General features: G+C 36.4%; 1 protein-coding gene across 8 annotated transcripts in view; it reads left to right on the forward strand.

The window, feature by feature from the left end:
• Window positions 1-12555, forward strand: part of Zbtb20 (zinc finger and BTB domain containing 20) — a 795981-nt gene that overhangs the window by 377502 nt on the left and 405924 nt on the right. The window contains exon 1 of one of the 8 annotated variants that reach the window (XM_057764037.1): window positions 8860-8929. The exons of 6 other annotated variants lie outside the window; for them this stretch is intronic. The gene's annotated coding sequence lies outside the window, so the exon portion shown is untranslated. Of the gene's footprint in view, window positions 1-8859; window positions 8930-12555 lie in introns of those variants that run through there. One more of the 8 variants, XM_057764036.1, reaches the window with a different exon arrangement.

Below are 12555 nucleotides of genomic sequence, written 5' to 3' on the forward strand. Positions count from 1 at the left end.
TTTGAATACATACATACATGTATGTATCATATATGTGTACATATTTGTGTGTTTATATGCTCACCAGCACACATGTGCATAACTGTCTGCATTATCTATGGGCATTTGTAATGCGCATTCTCTTATCCTCTCTTTGGAGATGAGGTTTATCATTATTTATTCCTGAAGGAGCCACTGGACCATACAACAACTGAGCTTTGTATATTAAAGAGCTGGGTATCCAGTTCAGTTGAAAGTAACCCTACTTCTGTCTCTTCCTAGCTATTCCAGTTATAACCCAAACATTTGAATGGCATGGGTGACAGGAAGGAAGAAGAAAGGGCTAGCCGGAAGGAAGGGTGACCCTTCCTCTCATCCCTACTGTTACTCTTTTGTTTTCTCTTTCTTTAGTCCTTCTTTCCTTCCCCTTATCTCCAGTCTCCCTTCCTCCTTCCCCTCTTTTTTCTTCAACTTTCTTTCCATTATTCTTTTATTTCTTTGTTTTTTGTTCCTTTTTTTTTGAACTCTCCAGAGCCTACTTTAAGTGATGGTCAAACTTTATTGAATGCTATTATTTTTCTTGTCCTTCTCATTGATTCAAACATTATCACCTTTCTTACCACTTCAATTTTCAGAACATTCTGCGCTGTCTTCTAAGAGTGCTACTGTTCTGAAGAAATTATTTTTACATCAGAAGTCATGGAGAAATTAGGGGAAAATTAATAGCTATGTGTCATTCACATTCATTTTCAACATTTTGGTTCTCTCCTTGATCTTCATCTAGAAAATATTTTCTCACTGAATACAATAAATAATTGATTTAGGAATAATTATTATATTAAATAGATTAAATGAATGTGGAATTATTCTATTCAGTAGTATAACTGATCTCTTTAAAAGACATAGACAGGACCATCTCCAAGTCCTATGGAGAACAGAAAATGAATTCACATTACAGGTTGAAACATTCTATTACTCTAGAAAGGAACTACATTTTCTTTACACCCAACAGTATATTTGTATCGTAGCTATTTTTTAGTAAAAATAAGTTTTAGAAAGGAAGAAAGGGATGATTGCGTTATCAAAATGTTGCTAAGCAAAGTTTTCTTGTAGAATTTTATTTTTCCAGATGGACTGACTTACTGTCAAAAAGTCAAGTTGATTATTCTTTGAATTAATTTGATAATTGGCTGAATAACACGTTAATGCCAGTTAGAAAAGGTAGAGTTTTAAACTGTGTAGTAAAATAGTTGCTAAGACTATTTGGTCATTTTTGTTGATTTTTCTTAAACACTCCAGTGGAATAGTTCATATAGTTATGACGTCCTATTTTATGTTGTATTCTTTCTTGACTTACCTGTTGTATGTGCATAACACACACACACACACACACACACACACACTTCCTATCCCACCATTGACTCTTTTAAGAAAAGTAAGCTTTTTACATAAAAACACTTAGAACATCACTTTTAGAAGTTTATTTCACTCATTTAATTCACAACTTCTTTGTTCTTGCTATATTTTGAAGAATGTTTAAAAACATTATATGTGTCCAATGTACACTGTGTGTTTTGTGTGTGTACGCGTGTGCGTGCTCATCCATATATGTGCACGTCCACATATGTGCAGTTACCATAGAGTGTCAGATTACTTAGAGCTGAACTTACAAGCAGTTAATTTCCCAATTTGAGTTCTGGGAAACAAAAGCAGGTCCTCTGGAAGAACAGCAAGTGAACTGAGCCATCTATCTAGTTCATTGGAGAACTTTTTTCCTTTTTTTTAAAAATGCTACTAGGGGCTTGAACCCAGGGCGTCATGCACCTCAAGCAAGAATTCTCCCACTAAGGAATTTTCCCTGCTTGTTTGTGCAAGGCTTCTTGGGAGTTTTCTAAGCTCATTTTAGGGCTTTGTCTTATTCTCAATACCAGCATTCTTTCTGCACTCACTTCCCTATTATTTCCACTCCTACCTTCTTACTCTTTTATCATCTCATGACTTTGTCTCCAGGAGTCATTACACTTAGAATGATCTTCAACTTCTCATCTAAACACTAGCCTTTGAATTCTGGTATAGTTTCAAATCCCGCTTATGCGAATTCTTTATGCCATGATTCTTTTATAAGGTAGCCTTTCTCTACCAGTAATGTTTGTTAGTTATCCCATCCTAATTAAGCTGCCCATCTTAAAGAAATGTCAGTAATTCCATGTTTACCTTCCTTCCATATATGTTTCTTTTTTTGATTTTTTGAGACAGGGTTTCTCAGTGTAGCTTTGGAGCCTGTCCTGGAACTTATTCTGAAGACCAGGCTGTCTTCAAACTCACAGAGATCCACCTGCCTCTGCCACCTGAGGGCTGGGATTAAAGGTGTGCACCACCACCACCCGGTCCATAGATGTTTCTAAGAAGCTGAAGACTTGCTGTTCTCTGTGCACTGAATATAACTTTGTTTTTAAATCAGTGTCCTGTAGAATTACTTAAAACTAAAAGTCTATGTTCTATGTAATAAATCATCTAGATGCCATTCAAATACAATACTGTTTTGTATTAAGGAGGAATGGACTGGTCCCAAGAAAGAGTTCCTGACAAGTGAAGGGCCATGTGGGAGTGCCATGCACTTTTTGCCATTTGTTTTATTCACCCCAGGAATCTGCCCATATTTTAGGTTCTTAAACTATTTTGAGATAGGCCTATAAGTGATCATGATAATATTGGAAAATTGGCATAATATATGAGGTTATAATTAAACTAAGAATATAGCAAATAAGATGTTCGAAATTGACTGTCTTGCCTAGTTCTTGCCTTAGAAATTACCCACTATTTTCAAATTGAGTAAGGTATGAAATCATATTGGATGGCAAACTAAGTTTTTATCTATAGTGTCTGTCAGACTTAGGTTATTCAATAAATAAAATACTAGCTTACAGTTGAATTAAGCTCAAAGGCTGTGAGTGGGTGAGGAAATGTGGACTTTTAGTCTTAACAGGTTGTCCTTCTGAGCAGGATGCAGGGCTGTAGCCCCACGTGCTAACCAACCAGGGGGCCCTGTGCTTCTCAGTACACCACGCTGTTGAGCCTCCCACTGTGGCTCTGATTTTGGCAACCACAGCAGAATCAGCTCTTTGATCCTTGGAGTGGCTCCTACCACAGTAAGTGGTTCTGTTTGTTTTGTCCTTCCTTTTGGTCATTACTCCCACCTGGCAGTAGAAGACAAGAGCTAGGAGGTGGGAGGAGCAGTGAGAGGACACTTGAGGAACATGGTACGACAAGCATGAAGGCTGCCTTCACCGACCTGCTTCTACGACCACATGGCTAGCATATCTGCCGACTCATTAATGATGAGTTTCTTTTGGTTATCACACAACAGTGCTGAAAAGAACATTTCTCTGTTCTGTTTTCTCCTTACTGGGGTCGCATCCATCCATACAAAACAAAAGCAGTTCTACCGCTTGCATTTTTATAGTCTTCTTCCGTAAGTGTCTGGATATTCTTGGAAACATCTACTTCATCTTATGCTTTCGTACTGGAAAAATAGATTCTCCAACATATTTAAAAATAAATTTGGATGTTATCTTTTCATATAAATATCTTGTTTTAATATATATTTTGTTGACAAATAATTTTATCAAATACAGTATGCTATGCTGATTTATGTATATATTTGTGAAAATATTTAACCAAGATTATTTACATATCCATAAATTTACCGGTAGGACACTTTTATTTATAATGTCAATAATTTTGTAGTAGTCTCAGTTCACATCAATACACCATTTGATAAAGAACATAAAAATGATTATACCTATTTTATAATGAGGTACTAAATGCAAGCTGGTTCTACTAAACCAGAAGACATACTGAAAAGGTATCAAAGTGTCCAGGGTTAGAGAAACACTAGTAGTAGTATGGAGGATACATGTGATTATACTAACTGGTGACTTCTACATATAGTCCCAATTAAGCTATTCAGTCTTTTTTAAATAAAATTTAGCCAGGTAGTGGTGGCACATGCCTTTAATCCTCAGGAGACAGAAGCAGGCAAATCTGAGTTCAAGGCCAGCCTGTCTACAGAGTGAGCTCTAGGACAGACAGAGCTATACAGAGAAATAGCTATACAGTATCAATCAATCAATCAATCATATAAATAAAAATAAAGCAATGTTGTATTAATTGATTTTAAAATATAAGAATTTATCATAAACATGTATTCCTGTACCTATATTCTGTCAGCTGTTTCTTAAAGAAAACTATTGCAGAAATATTAGAAACATCTTCAAAGAAAAACTATCAGACTACCAAATCCAATTTGTTTTTAATAACTTATTTATATTTATTTTTAAAGCAGTCTTTAATAGTGCTGTATGTCATTTGATCCAAAAACTATTTAACCTTGATTCTGTGTGTTATGCTTCATTCTGAATTGTTAAAATACCATATACTATGTACTTCTCAATGAGTTTTAATGCTATACATCTTAAGTATTTTTTTAATCCATTAATAGTTGTTTAGAAATGAGGGAACTGAGAATCAGAGAAACTAAATATTTTGACCCTGGGCATGTAACTAATAAGTGAAAAATCTATTATTCAGTCTCAGATATTTCTGACCCAAAGTCTCCCTTCCTCTTTTTTTTTTAACTGTATAAAAATCATTTTACTGAGAAAACAACCCCAAACTAGAAACAAGAACATGTTCATTATATTTTATTGTAGCTTCTATTCTGAACAACATTTTTTTTTTTTTTTTTTTTGGATTTTCGAGACAGGGTTTCTCTGTAGCTTTTGGTTCCTGTCCTGGAACTAGCTCCTTTTTTTTTTTTTTAATTATTTTTATTCTTTTTTAATTAAAATTTCACCTGTCCCCGTTCCCCATTTCCCTCCCCCTCCTCCCAAATATTGCCCCTCCCCCCACTCCCCTTTCCCTATCCCCACTCCTTTTCTCCTCCCCCCACTCCATTCCCCCTCCCTCTCGATACTGAAGAGCAGTACAAATTCCCTGCCCTGCGGGAAGACCAAGGTCCTCCCACTTCTATCTAGGTCCAGGAAGGTGAGCATCCAAACAGGCAAAGCTCCCACAAAGCCAGTTCATGTATTAGGATCGAAACCTAGTGCCATTGTCCTTGGCTTCTCATCAGCCTTCATTGTCCACCATGTTTAGAGAGTCCAGTTTCAACCCATGCTTATTCAGTCCCAGTCCAGCTGGCCTTGGTGGGCTACCAATAGATCAGTTCCACTGTCACAGTGGGTGGGTGCACCCCTCGTGGTCCTGACTTCCTTGCTCATGTTCTCCCTCCTTCAAGAGATGCCCTATCATATGACAAAAGTATCTGTTCAACTATGTTCATAGCAGCATTGTTTGTAATAGCCAGAACCTGGAAACAACCTAGATGCCCTTCAATGGAGGAATGGATGAAGAAAGTGTGGAATATATACATATTAGAGTACTACTCAGCGGTAAAAAACAATGACTTCTCGAATTTTGCGTGCAAATGGATGGAAATAGAAAACACTATCCTGAGTGAGGTATCCCAGACCCAAAGAGAGGAACTTGGGATGTACTCACTCATAATTGGTTTCTAGCCATAAATAAAAGACATTGAGCATATAATTTGTGATCCTAGAGAAGCTAAATAAGAAAGTGAACCCAAAGAAAATCGTATAGTCATCAGCCTGGATAGGGGAAGTAGACAAGATTGCCGGGCAAAAACTGGGAACTAGCGGGTGAGGTGGCTTGGGGCTAAGGGGAAATGGGATGAGAAACGTGAGAAGGGGAGGATGGGAGGAGCTTGAGGGATTGGGATGGTTAGGATATAGGAAGGATGGATACGGGAGCAGCGAAGTATATATCCTAACTAAGGGAGCCATCTTAGGGTTGGCAAGAGACTTGACTCTAGAGGGGCTTGCAGGTGTCCAAGGAGATGTCCCCAGTTGGTACTTTGGGCAACTGAGGAGAGGGAACCTGAAATGATCCTATCCTATACTGATGAATATCTTACATATCACCTTAGAACCTGCATCTGGCGATGGATTGAGATAGAGACAGAGACTCAATTTGGAGCAACGGTCTGAGCTCCCTTCCTCTTTTTAAACTACTGTCTTTTTCTGTGTCTCCTGGTATAGATGACTTTGCATTGCTTCCTAAAAGTATATGTGGCTTGAATAAGGGGAAGTGTGTCACACACTCTTGTTGGCTTGCTTGCTTGCTTTAACCACTTGAACCCATGTCCAACACAATCTGCTTTCCATTTTTTTCCTCTTAATGCAGCCTACTAGCCTGGAGATAGCATCATATTACATTCCGGTTTTATTTCTGAGGGTACATTTACATTCACTATTAAACTCAAAACCATCTAAGTTTCTTAGATTAAAGATAATATGAGAAATGGTATATGTGACCTTGTAATTATAGTATAATTAGGCTATTTTTTGTTAGGTATTTGTTACAGAGGTCTTAATATTTAGGGTTTTACTATCCAGCTTTACTACATGTGAATTTCATTATTTGTTAAATTAAAATGGAAATAAGACCTACCTCAATTTTTATGGTGATTAAGTGAGATGTTTATATAAATATATGTTCATATAAAATTCTTACATCAGTTACTAATATATAGAGTACTCAATAGTCTTAATTGTTATTATAAATGATTGGTATATGAATAGGTAATACAAGCTTAATAAATATGTAGTGAATGGATAAATGAACTATATAATTTCTTTAAATGGCTACATATGACCAATGTATTAGTTTGGTATTCTGAATGCTTTTTTACACTTTGCATATCATGTAATACAAATGTTCAATAGCCCTAAGAATATTATCCTGTTTCCAAAAGGGCTTAGTGACTCTGAAGGAGCCATGTTAGGACATAGCATTCCTTTCCCAACTTACCATTTGCAGCTCTTTGTACTGCATAGCCATTCTCTGTCAGGAGGTATGTGTGGCCACTAAGTAATACATACTTTCCCCTCCTTGTAATAGTCATGCAAATATGATTTATCTTTTGCCATAATATAAATAGAAGTGATCATGTTTGCAAGTGGTGAGAAAAATATAAATGGTTAGGAAAACACAAAAAAGCAGCATGTACTTCTATACTCCATACTTTCCTGAGACACCCAGAATACAGTGAGAACCAGAAGGGCAATGCACAACACTGTTTGTGCCTAGGCTAGAGATGCCGCATACCTCCCTAAGGAAGGCAAGTTATTATGGTTTGAGAAGGACTTTGTTCCTTAATAGATTTGCTTTTAAATCCTGAGCTGTTTACTGTCTAAGGCATTTATCTGATATTACTATGCACTAAATCCCTCAGTTCCTAGAACTGCTAATCTGATTCTGATAATAGTTTTAGAAAGGGTTCAGAGGTTCACCTCCCTGTAGAATGTTCTTCCACCACCGGCACTCCAGTTCTGCCTTCAGAGATAGTTCATGTGTTACATAGAAGAACCCCGTTTCATGTTTTTTGAATATTTGTGCTATGTTTATAGTTTTCTGTTTAGAGGTTGATATTTTCCTTTAGCCTCTGGTTATTAAATTATAAACTTCTTGTAAACTATGCCTTATTCATCTCTTGGTGCTAGTATTTCCAGTTTCTGAAACCGAATAGATTCTCAATAAATATATATCTAATCAATTAATAAAGTTAGCATTACACACACCAGATAAGGGGCATGAATGGAATTTCCTCCGTATTTTTGTTTTCCTCAAGTGATTGTGAGCCTTTTGAATTTTATTATGAACATATTAATATGCTTGAGTTCGTTAGTTGCTTTGAGAGTCATTTTCTAATCTTAGGAAAGAATTTTTTTCTTCCTGTTTGTCCTTTTGTTTTGTTTACTCTGTGCGTTTCTTTTCAGCAGAGCTCAAGTGTTCTTCCATGAGCGATTGCATGATAGAACCACATGGAAAGTGATCTTAATTCTCACTTTTGTTTGCATGCTACCTGTTTATTGCTTTGTTCAAGCACTTTTATCTATATGCTTTTAAAAGACTCATGGTTGTGTCAGTGAGCTGGGAAAGTCTTAATTTCAACCAGAATTCTTAGACCATAATATAATATAGGATATTAGTTAACAGTCAATAACTGTGACCTGCCTGAACAAATCCCCCATTGTTGCTTCCTGTTTTGAGAACTAGACCTGAGAATATTTGTAGGGACTAACTGAAATGTCCAGTCTCATACAGCCTAAGAGAAACCGAGACACTTACAACTCAAACTTCTGTATTCCTGGCTGTTACACAAGCTCACTGAGAAGTGCTGTATATGTCTGATTTCTCAACTTCACCATGTAGTAAACTTTTGCAATCCCGAGGCAAGAGACCTCCTTTGTAAACGTTGTCTGCCCAGTGACAGTGTTGGCACCCAGGAGGCCCTAGCAGATAAAAGTGGAAGAACATATGGCTTCCATCTGAGTACAAATTGGTGACCATAACATGGTAATTCAGCTGCAGTGTCCCTATACTGTAACTGAAAGAGTATGATTAGAGGTGTTTATAAACGGCGTCTGAATTCTCCCACTCTGCCCCACCCCCATTCCACTGTATTTTTATCAGCCTGAATCATAGCCATTCTGCGTCGCAGACTCACTGTGTTATTTGTGAAAATGGCCAGCATGTGGAATTATTAATTAAAGCTAACAAATCACCCTGACGAGCTGTGCCCTGGCATGGCTGAAGGTTGATTGGCGAAAGTGTTCTCCTTTAGAGAAAAGACTTTCTGTGCTTATGACGCAGTCAGGGACGGATTATTGAATATGCAAGTTAGAAGAAAAATCACAGGACAAGCAAATTGAGTATTTACTGGCAAATAATTGCTCTCTTAAGCTGTGGCTCTCTTCCTAAATTCTTAACATTCCCGAGGGTTAGAAAGAAACACAGAAAAAAAATGCATCGGTACAGAGTTCATTTTAAAAAAAACCACATAGACTGATGTTTGAGACTTGTTCAGGTAAGTGTGATTGTGTGTGCTTGGGACGTGAAAGACCAAGCAGAGATGGGAGCATGGCTGGGAGTCTGGTGAGTCGTTATGGGAACATGCTAAGCATATTTCTAAGTTGAGAATTTAGTTTCTGTGCTGCATTTATTGTGAAAGTTAGAATCGTGAAAAGGAAAGAGTGTTTTCTAAATTGTTTGTCTTTATTAGCAAAAAAAAAAAAAAACGTGGTAATGTTTTGTCCCAAAAATAGTTTCACTTTTGCTCAGATATTTGTGTCTATGTAAAATAATGACTGGATCTAAAGCTCTGTTGTTATTTTCAACGTTGTTAATTATGACGCATCTTGAAAGTGTCCCAGACACATGTGGGGATAACTGTCGCATTTCTTTCTAAACGTAAACACTGCTTTACATTAGGACCTAGCTGGGGCTTTTTGAAGTTTCTACAGGAACATGAAGTTTTAAAGTCGTTGTTTAAGCTTTGCACTCCTATAATAACGAAAGTGTTCATATTGTCAGTGTGTGTGTGTGTGTGCGCGCGCGCACATGTGTGTTTTATCTGGAATGTTGATGAGACTCCTGAGTTTTGAAGATACTGTAAGATACAGGAAACAACTTTAAAATCTTTCGAAACTAAACATAATGCATAGAAATATAGAAGTATGGAAATAAGGCTCATGTATAAAATGTCGATATTAAACAGACTCTTTGAAGTGCACTTAGACTATGTGAACAGCACCACAAAAATGTGTGTATCTACTGAGGATGAATTACATGTTCTTTGAAAACCTAGAAAAGGTGCTGTCATCGACAACAGACTGTTTTTGAAATGAGAATAATTGGCTGGCGAAATAGCATTTTAGGCTTATATTAACTCCGAATAGCATGGATTTAAAACAAAGGCATAAATATAATTTAGACTAAATTAACTAATTAATAATTGCAAAGTGCTTTAACAATAAAACATCGACATGATAGTAATAATAGGAATAAGAATAAAAATGGAAAAATCTAGCAGTTACACAAAAATTAAACCATAGTCAACTACATAAGCTTTCAGAAACTCAGTATTTTCTAGTATAAATAAATGAAACAGATGTTTTTTGGCCTTCTAATATGTTTCTTTTGCCAAACATCATTGTATTAGTTAGGAGTCTTTCCTTACTATTTTCTCTGTTTCTTGAAGATTAGTTTCTTTTAACACGTAGGCTAGAGCTCAAAAGAAAGTTTAGAAATGTATTTTTTTTAAAGACTGAATGAATCCCCACTGGATCAGTTTTCCTCAGATTTCATGAGACAGCTTCCTTAAAGTTTCCTGTGAGTATTAGAGAGCAAATTTGGTCCATTATTTTGAAATAACAAAGAGGGCATTTAAAGCATATGTTCAGAGAGCAAGCCATCTGCCTTCTTTGTTATAAGTATCACAGCATTATGAGGACCAGGAAAAGCTTGAAAATTGAGCCAAAGTCCTGATCAAGATCTTAATACCGAGCACTCTGATTTATATAACTGTTTTAGCTACCCCCGTCCCCCTTCTTTTTTTAAAAAAATAAATACCCTTATTACTTTATGATACATGGGCAGTACTGCCAAAGTGTTATGGAATGATATGATCCCATGGCAAGTTAAAGATGATCTGATCTCTTTCATTTAACCCACTAAATATGAATATTTTGTCAAGTTTTGAGCTTGTTATTGGTGCTGAAACTCACAGTGACTTAGAGAAACAGAAGGTGTTGACTATTGGAACAAAAATGAAATCCAGCTGGTAACTTCTGAACTATGTGCAACTGTGTTGTAGTGAGAATATGGATCAGTTTGAGTTGTCTATAGGAAGAGGGGTTGACAGCAACAGAAAACAATACAAGTGTAAATTGAAATTATTCCTAGAAGGCACTACTATATTTCCTTAGCAACTGGAAGGATTTGAAAATCAAAGTATAATAAAAGAATCAAAAATCATATTTGGTTCTAAATGTAGTAATACTTGTAGTGTTATCCTGAACATTCTGTAGTGGCCATGTAAGGACAGACCAAGATGAGTGTAAATATAGGATATCTAATGTGCAAACAGAACACTTCTCCTTACCTAAACTGTACTCAAATCAGACCGGCCTGGGTAGTTCATTATCAAAGGGAAGCAAAGTCAGATTACAAGTTCTCAGTGGTTTTCAGGAGCATGCACTTGGATATATTGATTGTGCCAATGACATTTTTTAGTCTAAAATCTAAACAGATACCCTAAAATACCTACAGTTGATATTCATATAAACAAAATTAATGACCTGGTGATAGAAATGATTGTCTAGTTCCTATAGATCGTCTACTAGTAGAATTTTAATTTTGTACCTCTACAAATTTCAGAACTACAGATGAATGTACCTGGTGAATCTTTCATCAAGTAATGTTTAGCATATGAGAAATCTGTTAATTTTAGGAAGTTAATTTTAATTTAGGGATTTGTGTGTGCATGATTTACATATCAAATGTACATGCATGCACAGATACATATTTTAATTTTGCTATTTTAATACCTTGTTCCAATTAAGCAATTTACATGGTTGACAGAAATAAACAGATAGTAAAACAAAGTACATGAATTATAAGAATGTAAAAAAGATAAAATAAAGCAAAATGATAAACCGAGAAAGGTATGAAAGTGGAATCTGACATGAGGTGAACACAGACCACTCACTGGAGAACTGTACATCCAGCCTTTTTGCATCAAGTAAACAAGTGTGACAAGTTATGCATTCATAGCATCTGCAAAATGAAATAACTTTTCTCATTCATCACCTTTTTTTTGTAAAATGATGGACTCAGAACTTTAGAAACGATAGTGCTAAGATGTCAGGAAACTTCCATGAAAAGAATTATGGGTTAAAGTCCTAAAAAGTCATTTTATAAGTAAATGCAGCTTTTCCTTGAGACGCCCATGTGCTAGTAATCTCTTCTCTTTGGATAAGAAGATGTGTGGGGGCAAGACGAGGGGGGAGGTGAAAGGAAGAGAGTGAGAGGGTCAAGGACCTGGAATGGGGGAGAAGGGATGTGAGTACTGTCAAGGGGACCAGACCAAGTTCTTATGGCCTGTGAGGAGTTAAGAGGAAAGCAGATCTTCAAGCTATTAACTATAAATAAATGATTATATATTGTTAGGACAAGTCAAACAGACTACTTTTCTTGTAGCCACTGAAACACATTTTACCAAATAAACCTCTTGAATCAGCATCGCTGTCCCAAGTTGTGTATAAAGTCCTGCTGTGTGGCAGCCATTGTTTTTCCACTTTCACTTTAAACAGATTTTGAGTCTTTTTAAAGGTTTAAAAGGTTTATTAAAGAGTCATTTCTGCCTTAAAATTTAGCATTTTTCACCTTTGCCTTCTCTCTTTCTTCAAAAACTTTAACAAGCTGTCTAGTCTTCTCACAGTTTTGATGGTTAAGTCTCATTCGATGGCTAGTCATCACTCCCAAAGGGTGACACATAGTGATTTCTTTATATATTGCCATGAGGCCAGGCCTTGGAATGCCATACAATGACCACCTGTAGCAGGAACTCTAAGGCAGTTTTTAGAAATTTAGAATTTCCAAATCAAAAGCTGTGCCCATGGCACTTGAGCATCTGCAGTAGAGCGGATTATC

Source organism: Chionomys nivalis, chromosome 3 (genome assembly GCF_950005125.1).
Source record: "Chionomys nivalis chromosome 3, mChiNiv1.1, whole genome shotgun sequence".
Classification (NCBI taxonomy): domain Eukaryota; kingdom Metazoa; phylum Chordata; class Mammalia; order Rodentia; family Cricetidae; genus Chionomys; species Chionomys nivalis.